This window comes from Passer domesticus, chromosome W (assembly GCF_036417665.1).
Source record: "Passer domesticus isolate bPasDom1 chromosome W, bPasDom1.hap1, whole genome shotgun sequence".
Lineage (NCBI taxonomy): Eukaryota > Metazoa > Chordata > Aves > Passeriformes > Passeridae > Passer > Passer domesticus.
Window position 1 is genome coordinate 7,232,945 of NC_087511.1, and position 15,795 is coordinate 7,248,739.

The 15,795-nt window shown below is 45.2% G+C and overlaps 1 protein-coding gene and 1 long non-coding RNA gene across 3 annotated transcripts in view; both read right to left on the reverse strand.

Annotated features, from left to right (window-relative positions):
* LOC135289066 (guanine nucleotide-binding protein G(q) subunit alpha) overlaps positions 1-15,795 on the reverse strand; it is a 184,312-nt gene that overhangs the window by 57,079 nt on the left and 111,438 nt on the right. The gene's annotated exons all lie outside the window — the stretch shown is intronic.
* On the reverse strand, positions 2,450-15,099 carry LOC135289067 (uncharacterized). Its single transcript, XR_010351868.1, has 3 exons — positions 14,090-15,099; positions 11,069-11,126; positions 2,450-2,530 (listed from the first exon to the last, which is right to left on the reverse strand). It is a non-coding gene; the product is annotated as an uncharacterized LOC135289067 (long non-coding RNA).

The following is a 15,795-nucleotide window of genomic DNA, read 5'->3' on the forward strand; positions in this document are numbered from 1 at the left end:
AGGAGTGAGAATATGTGAGAGGAACAACTCTGCAGGCCCCAAGGTCATCAAAGGAGGAGGGGCAGGAGGTGCTCCAGGCACTGGAGCTGAGATTCCCCTGTAGCCCATGGTGAAGACCATGGTAATGCAGCTGTGCCCCTGCAGCCCATGGAGGTTCATGGCAGGGCAGAGATCCTCCTGCAGCCTGTGGAGGAGATCCATGCCACAGCAGGTGGATGCGCAAAGGAGGCTGTGACCCTGTGGGGAGGCCATGCTGGAGCAGGGTCCTGAGAAGGACCTGTGGACCCATGTAGAGAGGAGCCCATGCTGGAGCAGTTTGCTGGCAGGACTTGTGACCCTGCTGGGGACCCATGTTGGAGCAGGCTGTGCCTGAAGGACTGTACCCTGTGGAAGGGGTTCATGCTGGAGCAGTTTGTGAAGAACTGCAGCCTGTGGGAAGGACTCATGTTGGAGAAGTTCATGGAGGATTGTCTCCTGTAGGATGGACCCCATGCTAGAGCAGAAGAATAGGAGGATGAAGGAACAGAGAAACAACATGTGATGAACTCACCACAACCCCAAACCCCCTATCACTGCTCAGGGGAAGGAGGTATCAAAAACTGGGAATGAAGTTAAACCTGGGAGGAATGGAGGGTTGGTGTTTTAAAATTTGGTTCTATTTCTTATTATCCTATTATCATTTCATTGGTAATAAATTAAACTAATTTCCTGAGCCAAGTCTGTTTTGCCCATGATAGTAATCGGTGAGTGATCTCTGCCTGTCCTGAGTTGTTTTAATCTGTCTGCATCCATCCTGCCATTTCATCCCTAGGAACTGAATTTCCTGGGCAGGCCATTGACTTTACTTTGTGTGATGGCAAAATTCACTTTCAGGAGAATCTGGATTATTTTCTCCCCTTTCTCAAAAACTTCCTCTGCCATGTTCCCCCATACAATGATGTCATCAATGTATTGCAAGTGTTCTGGAGCCTCACCCTTTTCTAGTACAGGCAGGATCAGTCCATGGCAAGTAGGACTGTGCTTCCACCCCTGGGGCAGTTGATTCCAAGTATACTATGCACCCCTCCAGGTGAAAGCAAACTGTGTCTTGCACTCTGCTGCTAGAGGAATGGAGAAAAATGCATTAGCAATGTCGATAATCGCACCACTTTGCTGCCTTGGACTCCAGTTCATACTGAAGTTCGAGCATGTTTGTCATGGCAGCACTCAGTGATACTCCAGTTAGTCTCCATTACCCATTAGATTTATGCACAGGCCAAACAGGGCTGTTGAAGAGTGAGTCTTACTGACAAGTCTCTGTGTCTCCAGTTCATGGATCATCATATGGATGGGAATCACAGCCTTGGTTTGTGCAGTATTGCCGACGATGCACTGCTGTGATGGCAATCGGTACACGATGTTCAACCAACAGGGGTCCTACTGTAGAAAGTTCCTCTGAGAGACCAGGCAAGGTGTTCAACTGTCTAATGCCTTTTGTCTCCACAGCAGCTATCCCAAAAGCCCACCTAAGTCCTTTTGGGTCTTTGAAATAACCACTCCAGAGGTAATCTATACCAAGGATGCACAGAGCCTCTGGACCAGTCACAATAGGGTGTTTTTTTCCCCTCCTTCCCAGTCAAGCTCACCTCAGCTTCAAAGTCAAATGCTGAGATCCCTCTGTCATCCCAGTAATAGAAACAGGTTCTGTCCTATCATGGTTTGACATTGGCCAAACGCCAGGCACTCACAAAAGTAATTGGCTTACTTTCTCCTGCTACAGTTGGGTAGAGGAGAGGAAAAAAATAACAAAGGGCTCATGATTTGAGACAAGGACTAGGAGAAGATACTCTAAGGGCAAAACAGGTTCAAATTTAAAGGTATAAAGTAAATTCATTATTAACAGAGTCAGAGGAGGATAATGAGAAGTAAAATAAGCCTTTAAAACACCCTTTTTCCACCCCAGCCCCTCCCTCCCACCGACAGTGCAGGGAGACAGGGTGTGGAGGTTTTGGTCAGTTTGACATTCAAAATCCTTTTCTGTTTGCACAGGGAGAGGAGTCTTTTTTCTGCTATGTTCTGGGGTCCCTCCCACGGACAACTAGTCTTCCCAAAACTGTTGTGGTATGTGTGATTCATCTATGGGGTGCAGTCTTTTAAGGATAGGCTGCTCTAGTTTGGAAGCAAGGGCTCTCCTTCTCTATCTCTGGAAACAGGGGCCCTCTCTCTCTATTCGGGTCTCCCACTGGATCACAGCTTTCCTTGGTATCCACCCGCTCCGGCGTGAGCACTTTTCCCATGGGCTGCGAATGGATCTCTGCATCCCCCATGGACTTCATGCATTACAGGGCCACAGTGTGTTTTACCATAGTCCTCACTACAGCTTGCAGAAGAATCTCATCTCCAATGCTTGGAGCACCTCCTCTCCAATGCTTGGAGCACCTCCTCTCCCTCTTTTTCTTCCACTGACCTTGGTACCGCCATGTTGTTTTCCCTCACATCTCCTTACTTCCTCCTCTTCTCCAACCAGAAGAAAAACCTCTGCCTGTAGGCACTGTTGGAAACAATACAACTTGTAAATTTTGTCTCTCTAGTTAGGCTTGACTTGACTTTGCCTTGGAGAAAGGAATTTTCTTTATTTTTTTAAGAGATATAGCATCACTCTAAGGAGATGGGCTTAATATACCAACAGACTGGGAATAGCCCAAAGATACCCAGAAAGATAAATGGCCATCAACAGAACATCAACAGAACATCATCTGGTCCTGGAAAGACTGATAAGGAAATGAAGATCTAATTAACATTGGAGGCAAGGAGATTCGTATCCTATGGGAAAACCAAATACTGAGGGTTGCTCAATTCTGGACCAGTGAACTTTGAAACAGTGCATCTCTATGGGATTTGACTGTATAAAGTTTGGGGGAAAATCCTACATAAACATGCGTGTCTGGAATATTTTCCTTGGCACATCCTGGCCAGATAATAAAGTAATGCCTTGACTTTCTAACTTAAAAATATTGTTGGAGGGGTTTTTGTTTTTCCTGCAGTTTCGGTGACAGCACCACCGCCAACAAGCTCCACCAATTGAAAGGTTCCCACAGGATCCCACAATGCCAAGAGGCCGACGCCGTCCAGGCGCCGCTTCGGGAAGCTGCCTGCCATGTCCTTGCTGCCGGTCATGCGGCCCTGCCACCACTGCGCAGGCAGCAGTGGCCACCTCGGTGCTGGTGCTACTCAACGCCTCTCTTCATGCGGTACACCAGGAAGGACAAGTTGCCACCCCTGCCCCTCTGCCCACAGCGTGGCCAGCTAGGGGTGGCCAGGCAAGCAAGGCTCTCTGTGGGCCACACCAAGATGGTGGCAGCTGCAGCCCATCACTGTGCACCGCATGGAGGATGGCCCCTGACAACAGCACCTTGCCACCTACTGGAAAAGGCTGTGTGTGCACTGTTTTGATTTTCTTCTTAAATATGTTATCACAGAGGCATTACCAACCTCTCTAATTGGGCCAGCAGCATGTCCCTCTTCAGAGCCATCAGAGATTGGTTCTGTTGGACATGGTGGGAATTTCTAGTAGATTCTCACAGAAGCTACACCTCTGCCCACCCTTGCTGCTACCAAAAAACAGGCTGTGCCAAAACACACACCCCCATATGTCCTAATGATACTGAAGTACGTTACGTGCCAGTGTCAACCAAAGCCTTGTATTTTTGTGGTTCTGATGTGCCAGGCCATAGGATTCACACAGTCCAATAGACTAGATTTTCCCTGGCCTCTACCTGGCTACAGGCAAGGCCCCTCTCATTCTGTCTATTGTTCCCTCCCTTGGCATACATTCTGGAGGTTCCTTCAAGGGGATCTGACATGTCATCCTGCCTTCTGTTACGTCTAGCAGCTTGGTCACGAGACTCTGGAGATACATTAATTCTTGTAGGACTCCTTTTGTTAGTAGTTTCCTCATTTAGCTTATGCACCTGTGCTGTAAGGACAAAAGTGGGTTTTCTATCCCATCTTCTCCTGTCTTCCCCATTTTTGCACAGGAGGAACCATGGGTTGGCTCATGGAGTGTACCTCCTCTCCCTAGCTAGGCGAGGTCTGCTTCTGATAACAGGGGCTTTAGTCTGTACTGATGAGACTTGGAGAAGGCCCTCTTTAAGCTCCTTGCTGAATTTCTGATGGGTCTCTTCAATCCTGTCTTCCAATTTCTGCATATGCTTGGTCAAGTCTGTTTCCACAGCCAGGATTTGGGCACTTGTTGGGGCATGGACAGTGTCTTCATACGTCTGGAGCCTTCTTGTCATAGAATCACAGAATTAACTAGGCTGGAAAAGACCTTTGAGATGATCAAGTCAAACCTGTGACCCAACACCACCTTATCAACTAAACCACTGAGTGCCATGTCCAGTCATTTTTTAAACATGTCCAGGGACGGTGATTCCACCACATCCAAGGACAGCCTATTTAAAAGCCAAATCACTCTTTCCATGAAGAATTTTTTCCCTATGTCTAACCTAAACTTCCTCTGGTGTAGATTAATACTCTGTCCTCTCCTTCTGTCAGAGGTTGCCTGGGAGAACAGACCAACCCCCACTTGACTACAACCTCCTTTCAGGTAGTTATAGGAACTGATAAGGTCAACCCTGAGCCTCTTTTTTTTCCCAGGCTAAACAACCCCAGCTCCCTCAGCCATTCTTCATAGGGCTTGTGTTCCAGGCCCTTCCTCAGCCTTGTCACCCTCCTCTGGATACATTTGAGCATCTCAATGTCCTTCCTAAACTGAGGGGCCCAGAACTGGAAACAGTACTCAAGGTGCAGCATCACCAGTGCTGAGAACAGGGGAAGAAAGACTTCCCCTGTCCTGCTGGCTACACTGTTTCTTATACAGGATAGGATGCCATGGCCTTCTTGTGCAGCCACTCTGTACCCAGACTGTAGTGCTGCAGGGAGTGGTTGTGACCAAAGTGCAGGACTCTGCACTTGGACTTATTAAATCTCATATTGTTGGACTTGGTCCATCTATCCAGCCTGTCCAGGTTTCTCTGCAGAGCACTCCTACCCTCCAGCAGATCGACATGCTCCCAGCTTGGTGCCATCTGCAAATTTGCTGATGGTAGATTCAATCCCCTCATCCAGATCATCAATGAAGATATTAAACAGGACAGGGCCCAATACGGATCCCTGGGGGACACCAATAGTGACTGCCACCAACTGGATGCAGCACCGTTCACCACCACTCTCTGGGCACAGCCATCCAGCCAGTTCTTAACCCAGCACAGAGTGCTCCTGACCAAGCCATGGGCTGCCAGCTTCTCCAAGAGTATGCTGTGGGAGACTATGTGAAAGGCCTTGCTGAAATCCAGGTATACAACATCCATAGCCTTTCCCACATCCACCAGGCAGCTCACCTGTTCATAAAAGGAGATCAGGGTGGTCAGGGCATGACCTGCCCCTCCTAAACCCATGCTAGCTGGGTCTGATTCCCCAGCCATCCTCTAGGTGCCATATGATGGCTCTCAGTATAAACTGTTCCATAATCTTGCCAGGCACTGAGGTCAGGGTGACTGGCCTGTAGTTTCCCAGATCCTCCTTCCATATTTTCTTGTGGATGGGCATCACATTGGCCAGCTTCCAGTCATCTGGGACCTCCCAAGTGAGCCAGGACTGACTGCTCCCTGACACCATCTACCAACCCAGGAGAACAGTTGCCCTGAGGACAAGCCGTCTTCCCACTAAAGACTGAGGCAAAGAAGGTGTTATGCACTTCTGCCTTCTCCTCATCTGCAGTTACTAAGTTCCCTCCTGCATCTGGCAAAGAACAAAGGTTGGTCTTACCCTTCCTTTTGCTGTTAATATATTTGTAAAACCATTTTTTACTATCCTTTACAAAATTTGCCAGATTAAGTTTGAACTGAGCTTTGGCCTCTCTAATTTTTTCCTTACATGACCTAGAAACCCTCTTAAACACTTCCTGAGAGACCTGTCCCTCCTTCCAAAGATTATACATTCTCTTTTTATTCCTAAGTTCTTTCAAAACCTCTTTGCCCATCCAGGCTGGATGCTTGCCTCGTTGACTCATCTTTTGGTACACAGGGACAGTCTGTTCCTGTGCCTTCAAGATTTCTGTTTTGAAGCACGCCCATCCTTCCTGAACTTATTTGTTTTTAAAGGTTGCTTCCCAAGGTACTCTCTGAATAAGTCTCTTATATAGGCCAAATTCTGCCCTCTGGAAGTCCAGTGTGGAAGTCTTATTGATACCCCTCATTGTTTCACCAAATATTGAAAACTATAATTACATGATTACTGTGCCCTAGATGGCCTCCAAACACCACATCTCCCACCAGCCATTCTCTGTTTGCAAACAGCGTAGTTCCTCCCCTGGTAGGCTCACTCACCAGCTGTGACCAGTTGTCCTCCACACACTCTAAGAACCTCCTGGACTGCCTCTTTTCTGCTGTGTTGAGTTCCCAGCAGATGTCTGGCAGGTTAAAGTCATCTACAAGAACAAGGGCTAGTGATCTGGAAACATCCTCCAGCTGCTTGTAGAATAAGTTATTCACCTCTTCATCCTGGTTGGGTGGTCTATAACAGGCTCCAACCAGGATGTTAGCCTTGTTGGCCTTCCCCCTGATTCTTACCCATAGGCACTCAACCTTATCATCATTCATTTCAATTTCCATGGCATCAAGAGCATTCCTAATATACAGAGCCACCCCCCCCCCACCTCTTCTCCCTTTCCTGTCTCTTCTGAAGGGCTTGTAGCTATCCATCATAGCACTCCAGTTATGCGAGTCATCCCACTACGTTTCCATGATGGCGACTACATCATAGCTTTCTTGCTGTACCATGGCTTCCAGCTCCTCTTGTTTGTTGCCCATGCTGCATGCAGTAGTATACGTGCACTTCAACTGCGCTACTGATTTCACCCCCGACTCTAGCTTACCACCTCTGGGCTTGTTTTTGAAGAGCCTAGTGGCATCCCCTTTGAACCTAGTTTAAAGTCCTCTCAATGAGTCCCATCAATTCATGGGCTAGAATCCTTTTGCCCTTGTTAGTCAGATGGAGCCTATCTGGCTCTAGCAGGCCAGGTGCCATAAAAGTTGCCTCATGATCAAAGAACCCAAAATTCTGCTGATGGTACCAACCCTTAAGCCACTTTTTGATAATGTGGGTCCTCCTGTTTCTTTCATCATTTGTCCCTGCTATCAAAGAGACTGAGCAGAACACCACCTCTGCTCCTGCCCCATCAACCAATCGACCCAGAGCCTTGAAGTCTCTTTTAATTGCCCTGGTGCTCTTCTTTTCAATCTCATCACTGCCAGCCTGGAGTATCAGCAGTGGGTAATAATCAGAGGGCTGAATCAGCTAAGGGAGTGTCCCAGTACAGTGTCCTGTACCAGGGCCCTAGGGAGGCAGGAGACTTCCCTGTGGGATGGGCTCAGTCAATATAGAGGGCCCTCTGTTCCCCTCAGAAGGGAGTCACCGACTACGACTACCCTTATTTTCTTTTTAGTACTAGAGGTAGTGATCCATCTCACAGACAAAGTCTAATTGGGAGGCGCTCCAGGCAGATAATTTTCTTTGATGTCATCTGGCTGACCCTCCTCATCCAGGGCCTCATATCTATTCTGAAGTGACAGGTGGGTAGGTGATAGGGGTCAGGAGGTATTTTTATTAACTCCTCAAGTAGGGACCCATTTCCACTCCCTTTCATCTACTAGGCCTCCTCCTTCTGCCTGATGGTAAGAGGCATGGGAGTCCTCTGACTCCTGGTGAGCTTCTCTCAGGGATGGAAGGGTGAAACTCTACCAGTCTATTTCCCTTTCATTTTCCGTAATACTCCTTAGTCTTTCTACTTCCTGCTTAAGCTCCACCACCAGACAGAGCAGATCATTCACCTGTTTGCACCACATGCAGACATCTTTTGCACCATCCCCTGGTACTACTGACAGGCTCAAACACTCCTTGCACAAAGGGGTCTTGACAAATGTGTCCTCCTTGAGGGGTTCTGTTTGGGTTGGTACACTTTTACTAGCTATAGCTTTTGATTGTTTGGAGACCATTGCTGAGAAAAAACAAACAAACAAACAAAACCCCAAACACAAAATAAAACCCCACTACCAGGACGATGGCTGCAACCCTGCCTGTTTGCCCTGTCCGCACAAACTGCCATGCAACGCCTTCAGACATGCCACACCCCTGTTTGCCTGCTCTAGGTCACTGTGCTCCCTAAAGCCTTCTTTAAATCATCTACCATGGGCAAAGGAAGCCCCTTCCTATGCCTGAATGGCTAATGAGAGGAAGGGAACCACCTGCTCAGCTCCCTTTTAAAATCACCTCTGATGGGTGGAGGGAGGCCCTCCCTGTACCTGAATAACTAACAAGAGGAAGCCATAGTACCCACTGTCTCATTTTCTTCATTCCACTGTGGTGACGCTAGGAAATGTGAGTACACCTGTGTCATGCAAGTTTGACTCACAACAGCATTGTACATTTTACCAGGTCTGGACTCTTAGTGGTTTTGTCATCATTTGAGAAAAGGATCTCTAGCACAACCCGTTCTCGCAAGCATTGGATTCATTGCTCCGTGGTTTTCCGAGGGCCTTGCTGAAGCTGGAGATCTTCTGGACAAAGGTATCTCTCCTTCACAATGGCCAAGAGTTGCATCCAGAGGCTATGGGGTTTGGATCTCCTCACAATTCTCTGGTCGATACTCATGACACAACAGAAATCCCAAATGTCTTGCTTTAATACCATCCACAACTGAACCATCACTGCAGCATCCCAGACTCAGATCAACAAGCTCAATATACTTGTCGTGTTGTCAGGTGAGGTCTTTCCTGAGATTGCAGAGACTTTTTAAGGATGAATATTTGGTCATTATTTCTGGTTCTGATTCCTCTGCTTCCTGTGAGCATCCTGCCTCCCCGTCATCATCCATTGGGCAAGTGGATTTGGTCTTATGCTTCCTTTTCTGGATGGGGGCAACTGCTATTGGCTTAGGCTGCCCTTCTGGTTTAACTGCAGACTGAGTGACCATGGTGTCCTCTGATTTGTTCTCCTTACCCTTCAGCTGTAGGTGCTGCTGTATGGTATCGAGCAGTGTGCAATAAGCATTAGCCAGGACCCAGCACAGTGCAACGAGCTGCCCCTCATTGAAGCTGTCATTGCAATTTTCTTTCAGATATTTCCCTATCTCATCTGGGTTCTGAATTTGTTCAGGGACAAAATTCCAAACTATTGGGGCAGAGTTTTTCTTCAGGACCTGGCCTATATCCTCTCACATCCCATGCCACTGGATTTTCCACCACTGGGGCAGATCTCTGAGCAACCACCCTGGAAATCTCAGCCCTGATTCTAAATGTGTTGTAGGCCATATAGAGGAGAGTTAACAGAATTAACAACAAAAACATGGTGTCTTTAACATCCAGACAGAAATGAACATTCTCAAAAGGTGATGTGTCAGACCTGAAGGGGGAGAAGGATGTAAAAGGCTGGGAAAAATCATCCCCTACTTTTCTCCCAGTAGCCTGAGGGTGATTATTACTAAACCCCCAGAAGTTGCAGCTGAGACCAAGACAGGCAAAACAGCAGTGAATACACATCTCACTGCCTCTGATGTTATATTAACAAAAACTGATATCGCAGAGTGCATCAACAAAGCAATCTTGGTTTGTGCCCCCGATCTGAAAAAGAACCATTTCCCAGGCAAACTGTACCATATATACAGAGATGTATATAAGCCTAGGTGCCAGAGACCCATGATTAAACAGGGCAGCATGTTGACCAGTGAGTTCTGTATCCAGTATAAAATGTTCCAGACAAAATTGTAATTTTTCCACTTTCTCTCTCATGTCCCTTAAGTTGGGTGACAAATTTGTTTTGATTTGAAACAAATTAAAGGACAACACTCTGGAATGAGTTGCCTCCTTTAATAGGTTCTAACAAATCCCTTTCCACCAATGAGGAACTAATACAAGTGGATATAGGTGAAACAGTAACTGTTTACTAACAAGTGGAACAGCAACAGGCAAAAAACCCCAAAACAACCAAACCAGTAAATAACTGCTAAATAAAACATTGCTAAATCTCAGATTCCCCCCAAGAACAAAGAGAGACCCAAAATGCCAGGCACATCCCCCCAAGATGGCCCTCTGCAGCCAAGCATGTGGTTTGAAGGACAAAGGGAAAGATGGTGTCAGGCTTCCCCCCATGCTTCCTCTGCTCTGCTTATCTCCCTGATGTCTGGAGCTACAACTGGTATTCTCTGGATCAAGGGCTAGAAAATCACAGAGGGACGGGACTTCACCTTCCTTGCAGCAGGAGATGACGGGAGCAGGCAAAACAAGGTAGCTGGGCTGGGGCAGCTCATGGTCTTCTCCCTTTGGCTGGGCACCAATGGCTATCTAGACTGGCTTGCTGGAGGGGGGCAGGGGGCACTCTGCTCCGAATTCACTCCAAGGCAGTCTCTCCAAGTTGAGAAAAAAAACCAAAAACAGAGTCCAAAAAGGAAAAGTGTCTGCCGGTGCTGTCTCGGCTCTATAGCAAGAAACTAAGAGCCAAACCAAGCAATCAAGAAAGAGTGAGCTCTGCCTAAGGCAAAACCCAAGAAGCCAGCAAGGCAAAAATCATGAGTCAAAAAAAAGAGAGTGAGCTGTCTGGGAAAGAGCAGACTTTAAAGCACCTGCCCTACCATCCCCCGACCTTGTGAGTCTGTTTCTGCCTGCACTGCTGGTCCTTAAAGAGACAGTAACAATTTTTGGGCACAGATGGATATGGAATACAATAACATTTTGGGTTACCCATGGCATGAGCATTTTGTTATATTTTCTCTCCCCTGTCCAGCTGAGGAAAAGAAGTGATAGACAAGCTTTGGTGGACACCTGGCATCTAGTCAGGGTCAATCCAGTATATTTTGCACTTTTTTGAACAGCTTTATTTTCAATCCTTTAATGTTTTAAATTTTAAAAGGCCAAGAGAGTATTAAAGTTTCAAGCTGAAAGAGAAAGTAGAGGAAAGGAAAGGCAGAAAAAAAGAACCAAATGAAACCCAGAAAGTACTGGTTTCATGGGGAAAAAGTAATTAAAAGCCTTACCGCAAAAGATTTCAGCTTTCAAAAGTCCCTTTTCAATCCAGAGTTTGAATGAAGCCAGCTTTAAAAAAATGCATAGGAACATCAAAGAAAACATTAAAAATGTATAAAAAAGGTTACTTAAAAATACAAATATTTCATGCCAGAAAACACACAATTTTATCAGATTACATGTTGTGAGTTAAGTAAAAAACCCCCACCCTCCAAAAACTTAAAATTATACAAGATACTTCCTATTTGACTGTGATATGTGCCTTTAAGTTTAGCTTTCAGAGACTGGTACAATGAAATTATTCTGGCCTTTTTACCTCTATTACCAAATGATATAACAGCATATGACATTATAGCTTTGTCATAGAAATGGAAGATGCTGGGTTTTTTTAAATGGAATATTATGATTGTAACTCTTAATAAAAAACATAACAGTAAGGAAAACCCTTCCAAACCAAACTATTCACATCTTTTCAGTTTTTAAAAAAGAAGACTGATAACATATTAACTTTGCATCTACACCCAGTTCAAAAGAAATACTGAAATACACTGCAGAAAAGTTCTGTTATGTCAGAACACCTGTTAAAATACTTAGATGAGACAGGAAGCCTGTTTCTGCACAACTATAAGTTCTAGTGTAGTCCGAGTGCACCCTGCAGGTGTAAAAGTTATTCATGTTTTGTACTCAGCAGATTTGTGTTTTAAATGCTCCTTGAAGGATCTTTGAATTATTGGTGCTACTATAGTTCTCCAATGTCAAGCACCCAGTTGAGCAGAAGCAGCAGTCAAGAATTGTGGTGGGTTGACCTTGGCTGGATGCCAAGTGCCCAAAGCCCCTCTATCACTCCCCTCCTCAGCTGAACAGAGGAGAGAAAATATAATGAAAAGCTCATGGGTTGAGATAAGGGCAGGGAGAGATCACTCACCAAATACTGTCATGGGCAAAACAGACTCAACTTAGGGAAATCCGTTTATTACCAATCAAACCAGAGCAGGATAATGAGAAAGAAAACCAGATCTTCAAAACACCTCCCCCCCACCTCTCCCTCCTTCCTGAGCTTAATGTTACTAACAATTTTCTCTATCTCCTCCCCCAGTGGTATCGGGGGACAAGAAATTGAGTTTGTGGTCAGTTTTTCACACATTGTTTCTGCTGCTCCTTCCTCCTCAGGGGGACCACTCCTCACACTCTTCCGCTGTTCCAACGCAGGTCCCTTCCACAGGGTGCAGTCCTTCAGGAACAGGCTGCTCCCAACGTGACTACCCTGCAGTTTCACGAGTCCTGACAACAAACCTGCTTGAGCATAGGCTCCTCTCCACAGGTGCTGCCAGGACCCTGCTCCAGCACAGGCTTCCCATGGGGTCATAGCCTCCTTCAGGCGTTCACCTGCTTCAGCATGGGTCCCTTCCATGGGGTGCAGTCCTTCAGAAACAGACTGCTTCAGCATGAGTCCTCCACAAGGGTCACAAGTCCTGCCAGCAAATATGGTCTAGTGTGGGCTCCTCTCTCCACAGGTCCTGCAAGGACCTTGCTCCAGCGCAGGTTTTCCACAGGCTTACAGACTCTTTCAAACATCCACCTGCTCCAGTGTGGGTCTCCTCCACAGGCTGCAGGTGGATCTCTGCTCCTCCATTGACCTCCATGGGCTGCAGGGGCACAGCTGCCTCACCATAGTCTTGCACCATGAGCTTGCACCATGGGCTCCAGGGGAATCAGCTCTGGTGCCTGAAGTGCCTCTTGTCCCTCCTTCTCCACTGACCTTGGGGGCCTGCAGAGTTGTTCCTCTCACATATTCTCACTCCTCTCTTCTGGCTGCAATTGCTGTTGCACAGGTTTTTTTCCCCTATTTAAATATGTTATCCCAGAGGTGGTACCACCATCACTGATGGGCTCAGCCTTGGCCATCAATGGGTCTCTCTTGAAGCTAGCTGGCATTGGCTCTATCAAACATAGGGGAAGCTTCTGGTAGCTTCTCACAAAAGCCATGCCTGTACCTCCCCCCCTAGCAAAACCTTGCCATGCAAACCCAATACAAGAATAAACTACTGGACTACCACAAAAATAATTTAACAAACATTAATAGAAATGAGTGCACAAAAATTTGATTTCCATTTTGTTCTAAGTCTCTTAACAAATGTAAAACAACATAGTGTGGCCCTATAAATGGTACAGTTAGAAAAAAACATTTGCTGTCAGACTTTCCAAAGTCAAGGTGGTGCTTCTTTTCTACAACAGACACAGCAAACCTTCTGTAGATTACAAATAGATATAGACTAGGTAAGAAAAATATGATCAAACAAAGTCTAATGTCAATAATTTTGATCTCTGTGTTTTTCTTTTTTTTGGATCAACAGAAATAAAAACATAAAAATAGTCATGAAGTGGTGCAATTGGCACCCCAAAGACTGCTATGGGATTCACCAGGGTTACACAACAGCAGTGTTAATACCTCTTTACTCCAGGGCATGTTTCCATTCTGTCTCCACCCAGTATATGTCTGTATCAGAGTCCAGAAAGGGAACAAGTGTGCCCAACACCTTTTTTATGCTCCAGTGACAGTTACTTTTTTGTATAACCTGTACAATTGACAGCACTTGGTTCTCTGGCCCAAAAAAATAGCTGGATAAGGACTGAAGGCAAGATGCAAAGAAAGTATGCACATCCCAAGAGTGTTCATTTATCTGCTTGTACAGCAACAATACATACTGAGAGCATATGTTCTCAAAACAAAGGTCATAGCTAATTAAAGAAAATAAAATCTAAAAATAGAGGAACATCTTCAAACAAACTACTTGTCACATAAGTTACATTTTGAAAATATTCAAGAAAAGCTCCAAATTTGCAAAACACGTGCATGCAATCTATAGCTGTACTGTATACAAATTAGCTAACAAGGTTAACTAAAACAAAAGCCAAATTGAAACTCTGCCCTATTGGTCATGGGAAGAAAAATGCAAAGTCACCAACCTTAAACAAACTTATTTAGCATGAAAATACCTTAATTATAACAGTTTTTTCATAGTATTACTTACCCCAGCCAATGCATACATTTCATGAACTCTAATGCACATGAGAATTAGAGAAGTGAAAGAAGGGATTCAAATCAACTCTGTCTCAGTTACCCTTTGAACCCAATACTAAGCTGTTTCGTCAAACTGAAGACTGTTCACAGAAGCCACTTGCTCATAACAAATAATTTCCTTCTTATCCAATATCTTAGGTCCACCATAATAATAAATAATCTACAGAAACCAGTCAAAATGTATATACTTTTTTTCCAAAATTGAGGCATGCAACAGAGGCTTTGTACTTTGATTCTGAAAAAGCATACTGTCAAAACAAAATTAACACCAATAATGTCATACCTAAGATTTTTCTTCGCCCACCTCCTGTTCCAGAAATAAAACACTGGTCCTTTTTCTCATGCCTCACTTTTAGGTAGTCACCTAAAGTTAGATTTTGTATTCACTTTGTTGTAAGAATGGAGGTACATAGGTCCATATTATGAAATCAGGTAGGCATGTGATCAGAATTGCATAGTGTGAATATGTAATAAACTCTAATGTTTAAATTTTATACCTACTTTAAGCAGGGAGAAAAGAATGCCAAAAAAATTTCAACAATCAAAGTAATTATGAGAATACCTCTATCAGGCAATTCATCCCACTATAAATACAAACCTAGTAGTAGTGCCACCAATAATAAAAAAAACAAACATTCAATAAAAAAAAAGGTTGGTTAATTTCTAATATTTAAAAAAAACCCCACAACTAATTTGCTTAACATTTAGCCAATTTTCTAAACCAAACCTGAACTGTATAATAAGAGGAAGCTTTCTTGCATTTCAGACGTGTGCTGGTTCTGCATTAATTGATTTGTGGTGAGGAGGGAAAGAGCTAACTATGGAAGTAATTTTTGAGAAGCGCTACTAAGAGCTTCCTCTGTGTCTAGCAAAACCAATAGCTAGCTAGCTCTAAGAATTAACAACCTATGAAACCATTAAAAAAAATAGATCCGCCTCTGTGAGATTCACATTTTAAAGACAGGCAAGCCTGGGAAAAGCTCTCTTTCTTCCGGCTTTTAGAGAGAGAAGTTCCCTCTCCCCCTTTCAGCGTGTTAGCTGGGCGAGGGGAGGCTGTGGGACCGGTTCAAAGCCGGGCCGAGCCCCAGCGGCTGCCGGGAAGGGGAGGCCATCGGCCCCCACGTCTTGCAGCTGAGTCTGAGCCTAGCTACTGAAATGCTAACCACTCCCCCACCCTCCCAGCACGGCCACCGAAGAAACTTTCATCTTCACCGCAAACAGCTCCGGCCAAAATCACATGACCACCCGCAGGCCTGGGCAAGCTATTAACTCTTTCACTGCACAGATGAAACTTGCAAAACATTGATCCTATCTTGAGTGAAAGAAAAGAGTGAAGACGTGTAAAAGACAACATGAGACACTGAGGTCAGTAAAGAAGTCAAATTCCAGATTGGAGGAGAATGAGGAGATGCCTTAATTTTGGGCTGAAATCCTCTTGTAAAGCTATGAAAAAGACTATAATTGATACATCAGACTCTTTTTCCCTATAACTCATTAAATGCATTGGGGGGATGTAGCATTCTAACCACAGCCATGAACACAGGTGCTAGTGTTGAAATAAGCAGATGTTGCAGTAGCTGTGATCAAATGAGAAGTTTTAACAGAGAGAAATGAGAGAGATGAGAAACCTTGCCCCAGGAATAGAAGGGAACTTTT